The 17,720-nt window shown below is 40.2% G+C and overlaps 1 pseudogene; it reads left to right on the top strand.

Moving 5' to 3' along the window:
- The window catches only part of LOC118616802, a 42,730-nt pseudogene extending 25,292 nt beyond the window's left edge, over positions 1–17,438 (top strand).
- The last annotated feature ends 282 nt before the right edge of the window (positions 17,439–17,720 follow it).

Raw genomic sequence — 17,720 nt, 5'->3', positions numbered from 1 at the left:
GCAATCCTACCAGGATCAAGTCAGTGTCCCTGGTTATATGGTCCTCCAAGCTGCTTTTCTGTTGCTTTTTCCTGATGATTTGTCTATATTTTCATTGTAATTCCAGTTTGGTCCTGGGACATGGTCTGTGTAGCTTCCATTCATTCCACTGCCATTTTGGAATGATAAGGTTATTATTGATAGATACTTATTAGTTGCCATTTTTATTTTATGCCTGAGTTCCTCTCTTGCTCTCTATTTCTTCTCCTTCTTACAGCAGACCCTTTAGGATTTCTTGCAGTGCTGGGTTGGTGGTGATAAATTCATTTAGCTTTTATTTTTTGGTCTGTGAAGCTCTTTATTTCACCTTCAGTTTTGAATGTAGCCTTGCTGGATAGAGTAGGCTTGGATTCAAACCCTTGCCTTTCATTACTTTGTATACTTTATGCCACTCCCTTCTGGCCTGAAGTGTTTCTATTGAGAAATCAGCTGACAGTCTAATAGGAGATCCCTTGTAGGTAACTTTTTGCCTCTCCCTTGCTTCCTTTAAGATGCTTTCTTTGTCTTTTTTTTTTTATTTAAATCTTTATTGTTGAATGTAGAATGTATTACACATGTTCCTCATTTTTCCCACATTGACCCCCTCCTTCCCACTCCCACCCCTCTCCCGCCTTTTCCCACACTATTGTCTGTGTCCATTGGTTGTGCATATAAGTTCTTTGGTTTATTTCTTCCCTCCCCCCGCAACCCCTTTCCCCTTGAGGTTTGTCAGTCTAGCAATGAATTTGTACTTCTTAATCCCTTCACCTTTTTCACCCATTCTCCCAACCCCCCTCCCATCTGGTAACCAACAAAATGTTCTCTGTATCTATGAGAATGTTTCTGTTCTACCTGTTCATTTTGTTTGTAGATTCCATTGTTGATAGATATGTATTCATCACCATTTTGTTTGTTCATATATTTTATCTTTTTCTTCAAAAAGACCCTTCATCATTTCATATAATAATGGTTTGGTGGTGATGAACTCCTTTAACTTTTTCTTGTCTGGGAAAGTATTTATATGGCCATCGATTCTAAATGCCAGCTTTGCAGGATAGAGTAGTCTTGGTTGTAGGTTCTTGCTTTTCATCACTCTGAATATTTCTTGCCACTCCCTTATGGCCTGCAAAGTTTCTTTTGAGAAATCAGCTGACAGCCTTTTGGGAACTCCCTTGTAGGTAACTATCTGCCTTTCTCTTGCTGCTTTTAAGATTCTCTTTTTGTCTTGAACCTTTTGCATTCTGATGATGAAGTGTCTTGGTGTGGGCCTCTTGGAGTTCATCTTATTTGGGACTCTCTGTGTTTCTTGAACTTGTATGTCTGTTTCCTTCACCAAGTTAGGAAAGTTTTCTGCCATTATTGTTTCAAACAGGTTTTCAATTTCTTGTTCTCTCTCTTCTCCTTCTGGCACCCCCAAGATGCGAATGTTGGCACGCTTGAAGTTGTCCCAGAGGCACCTTACACTAACCTCATTTTTTTGGATTCTCTTTTCTTTTCTTTTCTTTTCTTTTCTTTTCTTTTCTTTTCTTTTCTTTTCTTTTTTCTTTTCTTTTCTTTTTAATCCTCACCCAAGGACATTTTTCCATTTTTTGTTCAGGAAGAGTGGGAGGGAGAAAGAGGAGCAGAGAGAGAGAGAGAGAAACATCGATGTGAAAGGGACACATCGAGTGGCTGCCACCCGCACGACTGACCAGGGCCGGGGACAAACTGCAACCGAGGTACGTGCCCTTAGCGGGAACCGAACCCTGGTCTCTCTGGACCGCAGGCCGACGCTCTAACCGCTAAGCCAAACCGGCCTGGGCGGATTCTTTTTTCTTTTTGTTGTTCTGATTGGGCGTTTTTTGCTTCCTTATATTCCAAATCAATGGTTTGCTTCTTGGATTTATGTACTCTACTATTAAATCTGTGTAAATTATTCTTTATTTCAGTTAATGCCTCCTTCATTTCTGACTGTGCATCCATCATTTCTGACTGGTCCTTTTTTATGCTCTTGAGGCCCTCACTAAGTTCACTGAGGTTCTCACTCAGTTCATTGAGGATCCTTATAAGCAGTATTTTGAACTCAGCATCTGTTAGGTTGCTTATCTCCATTTTGCTTAGTTATTTTATTGGGGTTTCATTCTGTTCTTTCATTTAGGATCTGTTTCTTTGTCTCCTCATTTTGGCTGCATCCTGTGTTTGTTTCAGTGTATTACTTAATGAGCGGTATGGGGCTAGCTGACACCAGATGCTGCTTGTCTGAAAAAATTTAGGAAAAACCTGAAGCAGGATCCAAGACAGGCCAATCCTACGGTTAAGCAAGTGCCAACAGCTTGGGTGGGCCTGAAAGTTGGGTGGGGCGGGGCCTCAGAGAGTCACCAGGGCGGGGCTACCAGTGTGAGCCAGGTTGCTGGATTCCCAGATATGGTGGCTGTCTGCCACCCCAGGGAAGGGCTCACCAAAGGAACAAAGGCCTCTGACAGCACATTTGTCCCAGAGAAAGCCCCCTCTCCAGCCCTCTCTCCAGTGCCAAACAGCTCAGTTCTTCCCTGTATGACTCTGGTGCCCCTCGAGCTGCCTCCCCTCCAAGCTTAGAGGGAGTGAGTCCGATAAGTCCGTCTGCGGGCCCTTTAAGGAGCTGCCTGGGGCTCCAGCCACAGTCAGCTTCCCTGAGCCTCAGTTCCCACTGGTTTTTCCAGCCAGAAGTTATGGGGACTTCTTTTCCTGGAACTAGAACCCTGAGCGCGTTACCTGGTGTTGGACAAGGACCCCTCAGTCCTCAGGAAGGACTTTCCCAGCCAAGGTATCCTCCGGATTTTTATCTAGCACACGTGGGTGTGCGACCAGCCCGTCGCGCCTCCGCCCCTCACGCCTCCACTCCTCCTACCAGTCTTGATGTGGCTGTTGCTTTAATTTTGTAGTTGTAGGACTTCCATTCAGCTTGATTTCAGGGGGTTTTGAATGATGGTTGTTTTTAGTTTAGTTGTAGCTTTGATGTGGTTGTGGGAGGACGTGATACCGCATTTACCTTCGCTACCATCTTTTTTTTTCCTTTTTTTTTTTATCCTCACCAGAGGACATTTTTCTATCTTTTTTGTTCAGGTAGAGTGGGAGGGAGAGAGAGGAACAGAAAGAGAGAGAGAGAAACATTGACGCGAAAGGGACACATCGAGTGGCTGCCACCCGCACAACTGACCAGGGCCGGGGACAAACTGCAACCGAGGTACGTGCCTTTAGCGGGAACCGAACCTGGGTCTCTCTGGACCGCAGGCCGACGCTCTAACCGCTGACCTAAACCGGCCAGGGCTACGCTGCCATCTTGACTGGAAATCTGCCTTTCTTTGTCTTTAATGTTTGCCATTTTAATTTTGATGGGTCTAGCTGTGGGTCTTTTTGGGTTCTTCTCATTTTGGACTTTCTGTGTTTCCTGGACTTGTGTGACTTTTTCCCTCACCAAATTGAGGAAGTTTTTGTCATTATTTCTTCAAACAGCTTCTCTATTCCTTTTTCTGATTCTTATCCTTCTGGTTCCCCTATGATGCAAATGTTGTTGCCTTTTGTATTGTCCCTAAACTCCCTTAAACTCTCCTCCTGCTTTATAATCCTCCCCCCCCTTCATTTGCTGCTCTATTTGGGTGTTTTTTTCTACCTTGTCTTCTAACTTGGTGATTCAGTCTTCAGCTTCAGCTTCTTCTAATCTACTATTGAAACCTTCTAAGGTATTTTTTCATATCAGCTACGTCGTTCTTTATTTCTCTTGATTTTTATTCATAGATTTTACCTCTTTTTTTTTTTTTTTTTTAAAGCTGATGTAATTCCCACTGAGCTCTTTATAATTCTCATTAAGTTGTTTGTAGTTCTCACTAAGCTGCTTGAGCACCCTTAAAATCATTGCTTTGAATTCTTTGAGAAATTGCTTTCTTCCTTTTCATGTAGTTCCTTTTCTGGTGATTCCTTCTTTTCTTTCACTTGAGTGTTGTTTCTTTGTCTTCTCATTTTAGTAGTCTGGTAGTTCTAGGTCTTGTGAGGGATGTTGGGATGTGTACACAGTTTCGTGTGTATCTAATAAGGCTGCTGTGCCTTCCAGAGTATTTTGGTGTGCAGCATCTTTTGTCTGCTGTGGGTTCTGGAGGATTGACAACTGGTGGGTGGTATCAGTCTTTCATGGTAGGTGCTTCCGGGTGGACGAGTCCTGCTGATGCACTGTTGTGTTGTGCAGGTCCCACTGGTGCACTTCTGGGGCATGCAGGTCCCTGCAAGGTCTCTGTTGGGGCATGCAGGCCCCCATAGGCCATCAATTTCTTGATGTTAATTTTGTATCCTGCTACTTTGCCAGTTTCACTTCCTCCTCTCCCATTTTGATCCCTTTTATTTTTTTCTTCTTGTCTAATTGCTGTAGCTAAGACTTCCAGTACTATGTAAAATAAGAGTGGCGTACATCATTGGTTTTCTGATAAAAACTTTATTGAATCTACAGACTGTTGGGTAGTATGGACATTGTAACAATGTTAACTCTTCTTATCCATGAGCACAATATATGCTTCTATTTATTTGTATCTTCAATTTCTTTCTTCAGTGTCTTATAATTTTTTGAGTACAAGTTTCTTACCTACTTTTTTTTTTTTTTTATCCTCACCCGAGGACATTTTCCCATTTTTTTGTTCAGGTAGAGTGGGAGGGAGAGAGAGAAACATCGATGTGAAAGGGACACATCGAGTGGCTGCCACCCGCACGACCGACCAGGGCTGGGGACAAACTGCAACCGAGGTACGCGCCCTTAGCGGGAACCGAACCCGGGTCTCTCAGGACTGCAGGCCGACGCTCTATCGCTGATCCAAACCAGCCAGGGCACCTTCTTGATTAAATTTATTCCTAGGTATTTTTTTTTAAATGAAATTGTAAATGGGATTATTTTCTTAGTTTTCCTTTCTGATACTTCATTATTGGTTTATAAAAATGCAACCACCCTGGCAGGTGTGGCTGAGTTGGTTGAGTGTCATCCCATGCCCCAAGAGGTCTCTGGTTCAATTCCAGGTCAGGAGATATGCTCAGGTTGCAGGTTCAGTCCCCGGTTGAGGTGCAGGCAGAGGCAACCAATCGATGCTTTTCTCTAACCTCTGTCTTTGTATCTTTTCCCTCCCTTCCTCTTTCTCTAAAAAATTATTGAAAACATATTTAAAAAATAAATAAAAAATTAAAATGCAACCAACTTCTGGATATTTATTTTGTATCACGTTAATTTACTGAGTTTATTTATAAGTTCTAGTAGTTTTTTGGTGGAATCTTTAGTGTTCTCTATACAGAATCATGTCATCTAAAAATAATGACAGTTTTATTTCATCCTTTTAAATTTGGATGCCTTTTATTTCTTCTTCTTGTCTGATTGCTGTGGGTAGGCCTTCCAGTATTATGTTGAATAACGGTGGTGAAAGAAGACATCCCCGTCTTGTTCCTGATCGTAAGGGAAATGCTTTTAGTTTTTCCCTATTTAGTATGATGTTGGTGAGGATGTGGAGCCCTTGTGCACTATTGGTGGGAATGCAGACTGGGTGCAGCCACTGTGGAAACAGTATGGAGGTTCCTACAAAAATTAAAAATAGAACCTTTTATGACCCTACAATTCTATGTCTGGGTATATATAAGAAGAAACCCAAAACACTCATTTGAAAGTATAATGTTCATTGCAGTGTTATTTACAATAGCCAAGATATGGAAGTAACCCAAGTGCCCATCAATAGATGAGTGGATAAAAAAGGGGTGGCATATATACACAATGGAGTATTATTCAGCTGGAAAGAGAATGAAATCTTACCATTTGCAACAGCATGGGTAGACTTAGTGAATATTATGCTGAGTGAAATAAGTCAGCCAGAGAAAGACAAATACCATATGATTTCATGTATATGTAGAATCTAAAGAACAATATAAAACTAACAAACAAAACAGAAACAAACATATATACATAGAACATACTGATGGTTGTCTGATGGGAGATGATTGGGGGACTGGATGAAAAAGGTGAAGGGATTGAGAAGTATGCATTGGCAATTACAAAATAATTTGGGGGATGTAAAGTGCAGCATAGGGAATAATATTATATTAGTATTTAATAGTCAATAATATTGTAATAACTATGTATGGTGCCAGCTATAGTGGACTTATCAGGGGGATCACTTTTTTTTTTTTCTATCCTCATCGGATATTTCCCTCCCATTTTTTGTTCAGATAGAGTGGGAGGGAGAAAGAGACAGAGAGAGAGAGAGAGAGAGAGAGAGAGAGAGAGAGAGAGAGAGAGAAACATCGATGTGAAAGGGACACATCAAGTGGCTGCCTCCCACACGATCAACCAGGGCCGGGGACAATCTGCAACCGAGGTGTGTGCCCTTAGCGGGAACCAAACCCGGGTCTCTCTGGACCACAGGCCGACACTCTAAATGTTGAGCCAAACTGGCCAGGGCGGGATGGGGGATTACTTCTTAAATTATATGAATGTCTAACCACTATACTGTATACCTGAAACTAATACAACATAATATTGAATGTAAACTGCAATAAAAAAGTAAAAAGTAGAAATTTTAAATAAAAGGAATCACGTTATTACAGAGGACTGCAATTCAATAAGTAGAGCAGCATGTATATGAGAAATAGTTACAATAAATTTACTTGTAAATCAATAAAGTAATTATATTAAAAAATACTGTAACAGATTTCCAGTAAGATTTATTTCCCTGTAAATTTAGAGAGACAAGAAATTAATCTAGTATTTTTTAAATTTCAGGAGGTTCTTAAAATCACTGTTCTACATTGCTTGTCCAACACTCATCGGCCCCTTTGCATTGTTAACAGAACCCTGAAACCGAGTTTGAAAGTAGTGACTACCCAACTCTTTCTATATTCTTCTATCATTACATGCAAATAACTTTTTTCACAATTTTATAACACAGAATAAAACAATTTGTTTAGGTCCAGATAATTGTTTTATTATTTTTTTGGAAGTGAAACTGTCATTATTTGCAGATGACATGATACTATACGTAGAAAACCCCAAAGACTCCATCCAAAATTAACTAGACTTAATAAATGAATTTAGCAAAGTAGCAAAATACAAAATTAACATAAAAAATTGATAGCATTCTTATACACTAATAATGAAGTCACAGAAAAAGAAACTAAAAAATAAAACAAAACAAAAAACCCCACAACAATCCCATTTACCATTGTAGCAAAAAAAATTAAGATACCTAGGAATAAACTTAACCAAAGAAATAAAGGACCTCTTCGCAGAAAACTACAGGTCATTGAAACAAGAAATAGAGGAATATATAAAAAATTGGAAGCACATACCTTGTTCATGGATTGGAAGAATTAACATCATTAAAATGTCCATACTACCCAAAGCAATCCATAGATTCAATGCAATCCCCATCAAAATACCAATGACATACTTCACAGAATTAGAACAAGTACTTCAAAAGTTCATATGGAACCAAAAAAGACCCCGAATAGCCACAGAAATCTTGAAAAAGAAGAACATAGTTGAAGGGATCACATTACCAGTTTTCAGGTTACACTACAAAGCCACTGTAATCTAAACAGCCTGGTACTGGCACAAGAACAGGCATATAGACCAGTGGAACAGAACAGAGAACCCAGAAATGGACCCAAGACAATATGTTCAATTAATACTTGACAAAGGGGGCAAGAGCATACAGTGGAGTAAGGACAGCCTCTTTAATAAATAGTGTTGGGAAAATTGGACAGCTACATACAAAAAAATGAAACTAAACATCAACTTACACCCTACACAAGAATAAACTTAAAATGGATAAAAGACTTAAATGTGACTCATGAATCCATAAAAATCCTAGAAGAGACTGTAGGCAACAAAATTTCAGACATCATACGCAGCAGAATTTTCACTGATACATCACCTAAGGCAACAGAAACAACAGAGAAAATAAACACATGGGACTACATCAAACTCAAAAGCTTCTGCACAGCAAAAGAAACAACCACCAGAATGGAAAGACAACCCACTCTATCGGAGAGCATAATTGCCAATGATATATCAGATAAGGGGTTAATTTCCAATATATATAGAATGCTCATACAACGCAATAAAAGGAAGACAAAGAACCCAATTAAAAAATGAGCAGAGGAACTAAATAGACACCTCTCCAAACAGGACATACAAGTGGCTAAGAGACATGAAGAAATGCTGAACATCACTAATCATCAGAGATGCAAATTAAAACAACAATGAGGTATCACCTCACACCTGTCAGAATGGCCACCATCAACAAATCATCAAACAACAAGTGTTGGTGAGGGTGTGGAGAAAAGGGGACTCTAGTACACTGCTGGTGGGAATGCAGACTGGTGCAGCCACTATGGAAAACAATATGGTGTTACCTCAAAAAATTAAAAATTGAACTTCCATTTGACCCAGTGATCCCACTTCTAGGAATATACCCTAAGAAGCCTGAAACACCAATTAGAAAGAATATATGTACTCCCATGTTCATAGCAGCACTATTTACAATAGCTAAGATCTGGAAACAGCCCAAGTGTCCATCAGTAGACAAATGGATAAAAAAGCTGTGGTACATATACACAATGGAGTACTATGTAGCTATAAGAAAGAAAGATCTCTTACCCTTTGAGACAACATGGAGGGACCTGGAGAGTATTATCCTAAGCGAAACAAACCAAGTAGAGAAAGACAAATACCACATGATCTCACTTATTTGTGGAATATAATGAATATAACAGTCTGAGGAATGGGGTAGTCCCAGAGATGTGGAAGTGGGGTACAGACTAACAATCCCCAGAAGAGGGGGTGGGGGGAGAGATAAACCACAGAACTTATATGCATGTATGCATGAACAATGGACATGGACAACAAAGCTGGGACAGGGCGGGGAGGGGGAATCAGTGGGGGAAAAAGGAGAAACATCTGTAACCGAAATAAATGAAAAAAAAAAAACACAAAAAACAAATGTGAAATTTAAGAGAATATGTTTGTGAAGAAACTTCCTGAATCTACACTTCAGCATTCACTCCTTTTCCATGCATACCTGCCTGAATGAGTCTGAACCAAATGTTAGGTTTTCTGCAGGGTATAAAAGCCTTACTCACGGGGATCGGAGAAATGGCGGCAGAGTGAATGGAGCTACACAGATCATCTCCCAGGACCAAACTGGATATACAACGAAAATAAAGGCAAATCTTCAGGAAGGGGCAACCAAAAGACACCTTGGAGGATCACGTAACCAGGGACAAGGACTCAATCCTGGTAGGCTTTCGAGAACGTGAGAGGGGGCTGGGAGCCCACGGTCCACAGTGGCCTAGGCGGGAACCAGGAGGCTCGGCGGGAAGTTGCTGCTGCCTGGGCTGCGATCCCGGCTGAGTCCTGCAAACTCTGCTGCCTGCTAAGCCCTCAGCTGGTGCCATACGGACTGGCACGGACTGGCACGGACTGGTTGCGACCAGGGGACTAGGCGGGATGCTACTACCAAGATTGAGTCCCGCGAACTCTGCGTGCTAAGCCCTCAGCTGGTGCCACATGGACTTGCGGGGTCCAGGGGACTCTGCTGGAAGCTTCTGCCACCTCAGCAGTGTCCCGCTACTGCGGCTCAGTCCTGGGGTTTCTGCTGAGTGCAACGCCCTCCACTGGTGCCACAGCCGTGTCCGCCCATAGCTGGGAGCAGCACCATCGGGTTAAAAGTCCCAGAGTCTAGACAGAGGCTAAATTGGCAGCAGCCACTCACCTTGGGCTCCGGCAGAGGGAAGGCAGACTGGACTGGAACTGTGTGGGGACACTCGGGTTTTGGAGGGTGCTAGGAGCTTTTGCTGAGTGCAGCCACGCAGGACTGTGGTCATTTTACTCTTTCCCAGGGCCCTGGGGAGAGGTGGCGGCCCCTCCCTCAGAGATTCAACCCCACCTGGTGGCCACGGTAATGGCAATTGAGGCCCATTAACAACCAGCAGCTGCCCCCACCCTCAGGAAAACCTCTTACACTGAGCACCTGAGGGAGATTTTCAGGCAACTCAGAAACCAAGGGTCTTCAGGTGACCTCTACTAATAGCCTCCAGGCAAAAAAAAGCTAGAGGATAACTACCATTCCCTGGGCTAGCAACACTAACCAGAAAAGCTAAGACTTGATGGTGGTGTTTAAAGTGGGTCCTCCCTGGCTCATCCAAACCCAGGAGAGGGAGCCACAAACAGCAGAACACCAACACCTACAGGGAAAATTTGGCAGACTCCAAAACCCACTGAGATAGCCAAAATGGTGAAAAACAGAAACAAAAGCCAAATGAAAGAACAAGAGACCTCTATGGAAGATGAGATAAATGAGGTGCAGTTAAGCAAGTTAACAGAACTAGAATTTAGAGCCATGGTGTTGAGGAAGCTCAACAGCATGTGTAAGGATATGAGCACAATGAGTAAAGACATAGAAATGTTGAAAATCAACCAGTTGGAAATTAAAAACCAACAGGAAGAAATGAAAATGACATATCAGAAATGAAAAACACATTGTAAAGTCTAAAAAGCAGAGTAGGGGAAGCTGAGGACCAGATCAGCGAATTAGAAGACAGGCTAGAAAAAATCAACCAATCAAAAAAGCAAAAGGAAAAAAGAATTAAAAAACAGGAAGACAGCTTAAGAGAACTGTGGGACAACTGGAAACGGAATAATATTCGCATCATAGGAGTCCCTGAAGAAGAAGAAAATAAGCAAGGGTTAGAGAATATATTAAAAGAAATAGTGACAGAAAACTTCCCTAATTTGGTGAAGGAAGAAGGCATTCAAGTTCAAGAAGCACAGAGAGCCCCAAGTAAGAGGAACCCAAACAGGCCCACACCAAGATACATAGTAATCAAACTGCCAAAAATTAAAGACAAAGAGAGAATCCTAAAAGCAGCAAGAGATAAGCAACAGGTTACCTACAAAGGAAACCCCTAAGGCTCTCAGCTGACTTCTGACAAGAAACACTACAGGCAAGAAGGGAATGGCATGAAGTAATCAAGGTCATGAAAAACAAGGATCTGAATCCAAGACTACTCTACCCAGCAAGGCTATCATTCAAAATAAAAGGTCAAATAAAGAGCTTCCCAGACAAAAAAAGGCTAAGGGAATACATTAGCACTAAACCAGCACTGCAAGAAATGTTAAAAGGACTGCTGTAATTAGCAGGAAAAATGGGAAGAAAAATAGAACCACACTAAACAAAAATGGCAATAAATAAGTACATACCAGTAATCACCTTAAATGTAATTGGATTGAATGCTCCCATAAAAAGACACAGAGTAGTTGATTGGATAAGAAAGCATGATCCATCTATGTGTTGTTTACAAGAGACCCACCTTACAATTAAAGACTCACATTGATTGAAAGTGAAAGGATGGAAAAAAAATCTTCCAAGCAAACGGAAAAGAAAAAAAAGCTGGGGTAGCAATACTCATATCTGATAAAATAGATTTCAAAACGAAGGCCATAATTAGAGACAAAGAAGGCCACTTCATAATTTTGAAAGGATCTATCCAACAGGAAGATATAACCTTGATAAACATATATGCACCCAATATAGGAGCACCATAATATATTAAAATTCTTCTGGAGGACTTCAAAGGAGAAATCGATAGCAATACAATCATAGCAGGGGACTTCAACACCCCACTGACATCAATGGATAGATCCTCTAGACAAAAAATTAGCAAGGAAACAGAGACTCTAAATGAAGCACTAGAACAAATGGATTTAATAGATATCTACAGAGAACTACACCAGAAAACTACAGAATTCACATTCTTCTCAAGTGCACATGGGACATTCTCAAAGATAGACACATGTTAGGGCACAAACTAAGTCTCTACAAGTTCAAGAAGATTGAAATCATATCAAGCATCTTCTCAGATCACAATGGCATAAAACTAGAAATCAATTGCAACAAGAACATGCAAAGACATTTGAACACGTGGAAGCTAAATAGCATGCTCTTAAACAATGAATGGGTCCCTGAGGAGATTAAGGAAGAAATCAAAAACTTCCTGGAAACCAATGAAAATGAAGACACAACAACACAAAATCTATGGGATGCAGCGAAAGCAGTTCTGAGAGGGAAGTTCATAGCACTACAGGCCTACCTCAAAAAACAAGAAAAATCTCTAATAGACTATCTAACCTCACAACTTAAAGAACTAGAGAGCAAACAAAAAGAAAACCCCAGAGCAAGTAGAAGGAAGGAAATAGTAAAGATCCGAGCAGAAATAAATGACATAAAGACCAAAAAAACAATTCAAAGGATCAATAAAACAAAGAGCTGGTTTTTCGAAAAGATAAACAAGATTGATGGACCCTTAGCTAGACTCACCAAGAAACAAAGAGAGTGAACCCAAATACACAAAATCAGAAATGAAAGTGGAGAGATAACAACTGACACCACAGAAATACAAAAGATCGTTAACAACTACTATGAACAATTATACGGCAACAAATTCGACAATCTAAGCGAAATGGACAAATTTCTAGTAACACATAGTCTCCTAAAACTGGATCAGGAAGAGATAGAAACTTGAACAGACCAGTAACAAAAAAAGAAATTGAAGATGTAATCAAGACTCTCCCAACAAACAAAAGCCCTGGTTCAGAAGGCTTCCCAGGGGGATTTTACCGAACATTCAAAGAAGAACTAATACCCATTCTCCTCAAACTATTTCAAAAAATTCGAGAAGGAAGACTTCCAAACTCGTTTTATGAAGCCAGCAAAATTTTAATTCCAAAACCAGAAAAAGACACAACAAAGAAAGAGAACTACAGGCCAATATGCCTGATGAACATAGACACCAAAATCCTGAACAAAATACTAGCAAATCGGATCCAGCAATACACCAAAAAAAATTATCCACCATGACCAAGTGGGATTCATCTCAGGGACGCAAGGCTGGTACAATATTCACAAATCCATAAATGTGATACACCACATAAATAAAATGAAGAATAAAAACCACATGATAATATCAATAGATGCTGAAAAAGCCTTCAACAAAATCCAGCATCCTTTTCTGATAAAAATGCTCAGCAGTGTGGGAATAGAGGGATCATATCTAGACATAATAAAGCCCATATATGAAAGACCTACAGCCAATATCATACTCAATGGGCAAAAACTAAAAGCATTTCCCTTAAGAACAGCAACAAGGCAAGGATGCCCACTTTCGCCACTCCTATTTAACATAGTACTGGAAGTCTTAGGCACAGCAATCAGACAGGAAGAAAAAATAAAAGGGATTCAAATTGGAAAGGAGGAGGTGAAATTGTCATTATTTGCAGATGACATGATACTATACATAGAAAACCCTAAAGACTCCACCAAAAGTTTACTAGACTTAATAAATGAATTTGGCAAAGTAGCAGGATACAAAATTAATGTCAAGAAATCGATGGCATTCTTATACACCAATGATGAACTCACAGAAAGAGAAACTAAGAAAACAATCCCATTTACCATTGCGGCAAAAAAATTAAGATACCTAGGAATAAACTTAACCAAAGAAATAAATGACCTCTTCGCAGAAAAGTCATTGAAAAAAGAAAGAGGAAGATATAAAAAAGTGGAAGCACATACCCTGTTCATGGATTGGGAGAATTAACATCATTAAAATGTCCATATTACCCAAAGCAATCTATAGATTCAACACAATCCCCATCAAAATACCAATGACATACTTCACAGAATTAGAACAATTACTTCAAAAGTTCATATGGAACCAGAAAAGGCCTCGAATAGCCACAGCAATCTTGAAAAGGAAGAACAAAGTTGGAGGGATCACAATACCAGATTTCAGGTTATACTACAAAGCTACTGTAATCAAAACAGCCTGGTACTGGCACAAGAACAGGCATATAGACCAGTGGAACAGAACAGAGAATCCAGAAATGGACCCAAGGCAATATGCTCAATTAATATTTGACAAAGGTGGCAAGAGCATACAGTGGAGTAAGGACAGCCTCTTTAATAAATGGTGCTGGGAAAATTGGACAGCTACTTGCAGAAAAATGAAACCAGACCATCAACTTACACCCTACACAAGAATAAACTCAAAATGGATAAAACACTTAAATGTAACTCATGAATCCATAAAAATCCTAGAAGAGACTGTAGGCAACAAAATTTCAGACATCATACGCAGCAGAATTTTTACTGACACATCACCTAAGGCAATAGAAACAAAGGAGAAAATGAACACATGGGACTCCATCAAACTCAAAAGCTTCTGCACAGCGAAAGATGCAATCATCAAAATGGAAAGGCTACCCACTGTATCGGAGAGCATAATTGCCAATGATATATCAGATAAGGGGTTAATTTCCAATACATATAGAGTGCTCATACAACTCCACTAAAGGAAGACAAAGAATCCAATTAAAAAATGGGCAGAGGAACTAAATAGACACCTCTCCAAACAGGACATACAAATGGCTAAGAGACATGAAGAAATGCTGAACATCACTAATCATCAGGGAGATGCAAATTAAAACAACAATGAGGTGTCACCTCACACCTGTCAGAATGGCCGCCATCAACAAATCATCAAACAACAAGTGTTGGCGAGGGTGTGGAGAAAAGGGGACTCTAGTACACTGCTGGTGGGAATGCAGACTAGTGCAGCCACTATGGAAAACAATATGGTGCTACCTCAAAAAGTTAAAAATTGATCTTCCATTTGACCCAGTGATCCCACTTCTAGGAATATACTCTAAGAAGCCTGAAACACCAATTCGAAAGAATATATGTATCCCCATGTTTGTAGCAGCACTATTTACAATCGCTAAGATCTGGAAACAGCCCAAGTGTCCATAAGTAGACGAATGGATAAAAAAGCTGTGGTACATATACACAATGGAGTGCTACGCAGCTGTAAGAAAGAAAGATCTCTTATCCTTTGAGACGACATGGAGGGACCTTGAAAGTATCATCCTAAGTGAAACAAGCCAAACAGAGAAAGACAAGTTTCATATGATCTCACTTATTTGTGGAATATAATGAACATAGCAGTCTGAGGAATGGGGTAGTCCCAGAGATGCAGAAGTGGGGTACAGACTGACAATCCCATAAAGAGGGGGGTGTTGGGGGGAGATAAACCACAGAACTTATATGCATGTATGCATGAACAGTGGACATGGACAACAAACTGGGGACAGGGCGGGGAGGGAGGGGGGAATCATTGGGGGAAAAAGGGTAAACATATGTAAAAAATTAATAAACTAAAAAAAAAAAAGCCTTACTCATTATTTCTAATTCTCTGTTACTTCTAACTTCCTTTCAGGATCTGGCTGAACCAGTGATTCACTTCCCCCTTTTATTTTTAAGGTTTTTACTTTTCCATGAAGTGCGCACCTCTTCCCCGCTGTCTTGCTTTGTGTGGTGTGCATGAGGGCTACCACTTCCAGTTTCAGGTCTCTACTAAGCTTGCATCTGTAACGCCCTAACGCGTCACTGGTGATGCTCTGTTCGAGGCTTTGCCACCGTAAGACATTTAGAAGGAGGGAGTCCCATCACTCAACAGAAGGCATTTACTATTTTTTATATCTTGCCCTTACAATACATACCTCACATCAACATTCTATCTTGAACTTAGACTGGGTCCTTTAATGAGGATGGCATGGGTGAGAATAGTCATAATCCTCAGCAACAATGATTTCCTCATAGAGTCATATTCTTGGAGGACATAGAATCTCAAATTCACAATAGAAAAATGTCTCCCCTTCTTTTAGCTTAAGCACATCGCTTACCTTAAAGTATAAGTTTTGTCAAATAAATTGTATTTATATTTCCTGACCTTTCTCTAGCTCATGACTTGAGAAGCAGACATAATGGGACATGCACACACATGAGAGAGAGAGAAAGAGGGGGAGAGAGAGAGAGAGAGAGAGAAACACACAGGTTAAAAAACGAACACAGCCAGCCTCCCAGAAGCACTCTGTGTGCACCTTCTAAGTATCAACATTTCCCTTAATGGAAAAATATTACTCTGAAAATGTGAAAATTATTTTCTTATGTATTCATAGTTTTAAATTTTATATAAATAAAATTTTATTTATTGGTTTAGTTTCTTTCTTTTGATAAATATTTTATATAATTCACCATTTTTTTATGTGTTGGGATGCACACCCATTAGGATGGTTATGATAAAATATTCAGAAAATATCAAGTGTTGGTGTGGACGTAGGAACGTCCTGTACATTGCTGATGGAAATGTAGACTAGCCCAGTGACTGTAGAAAACAGTATGGGGGTTCTTCAAAAAATTAAAAATAGAATTGTCATGTGATTCAGCAGTTGGGGATAAATATATATAGAATTGAAAACTGACTGGAACAAATATTTGTACACCAATATTTACAGCGGTATTATTCACAATAGCCAAAGATAGAAACAATTCCAATGTATATTGATGGATAAACAAACTGGTATTCACACACAATGAAATATTATTCAGCCTCATAAAGAAAGGAAGTTCTGGTACGTGCAACAACACGAATGGTCAGCTTTACTTGGGCAAAGCGTAGAATGGTGGTTGTCAGGGGCTGGAGGGAGGATGGGATGGAACTGTTGTTCAACAGGTGCCGATTTCAGTTTGAAGTGATAAGGTTTTGGAAGTGGATGGTGGTGATGAGCGCCCAATAGTGTGGCTGCACTTGCTGTCACTGAATCACACACTTAAACATGGCTACAATGGCAGCTTTTATGTTATCCATATTTTACCATAATAAAATAAGAAAGCAAGCAAGAAAGGTAAGAATGCTAATACCAGGAGCTGTGTACAGACGCATTGGCAGAAAGCATGTTCAGCGTGGACTAAACTTGGTTCCCAGAGTCTGGGCATGGGGATGAGAGTTTCAGGCCCCGACCGCAGAAACCCTGCTCCCCGTGAAAGCACGTCTGGGCTTACTGCGTGTCAGCACCAGTCTCAGTGTTTGACATGCATTACCTCCTGGGTCCTCTCAACAGCCTCTTTTGTGTTTACTACAGAATTACATTCTATATAAACTGGAAATATTGTGGTATTACTATATTATTAAAATCTCAGTTAATCTACAAAGTCTCATACAATAAAAGCCACTCAAATTGTTGTCAATAAACATAATTTATGAGCTTGAGCACGGAGTGAATTCACATTGTATTTATACTATTGTGAAATGGAGGTGCCTGCCGGGAAGAGGCCCTTCAGCCAGTCACTGACCTTCATCTCTCCTCTCTCACTGACATTAACCAAACGAGCAAAGTGTGGACACTCCCTAAGATACACGCTGTAGTAGCTCACATTACTGTTCTCACGTCTGACTTCTGTCTCTTCTCAGTCTACAGAGCTTCCATCCGATCTGGGGAAGAACGGGAGGAAACCTCTCAGATCATTCTGCATTTGTCACAAATCTAATACTTACGGTGAAATTTTCACTTTTTGTTCCCCAAATCCAATTTTTGTGTTTAAAATACTTTATTTCAATTTTTGTCTTTTCCAAAATAGATTTTTGAATTCTATTTTAAGATTAAAAACCCAAACATTGTCCCTTCCCCATATTTTGCATTTTAGGTATAAAAACCATTACACTGAGGGAGAAAGTCTGTGCTGTCCACACTGAAACCTAAGTGGGTAAGGAGACAGAACACACGGAAGTACAGAAGGCAAGAAAACGTTTACTGTGTTACAGTATCATTT

Source organism: Molossus molossus, unplaced genomic scaffold (assembly GCF_014108415.1).
Source record: "Molossus molossus isolate mMolMol1 unplaced genomic scaffold, mMolMol1.p scaffold_m16_p_46, whole genome shotgun sequence".
Lineage (NCBI taxonomy): Eukaryota > Metazoa > Chordata > Mammalia > Chiroptera > Molossidae > Molossus > Molossus molossus.
This window is presented reverse-complemented; position numbering and strand designations above follow the sequence as displayed.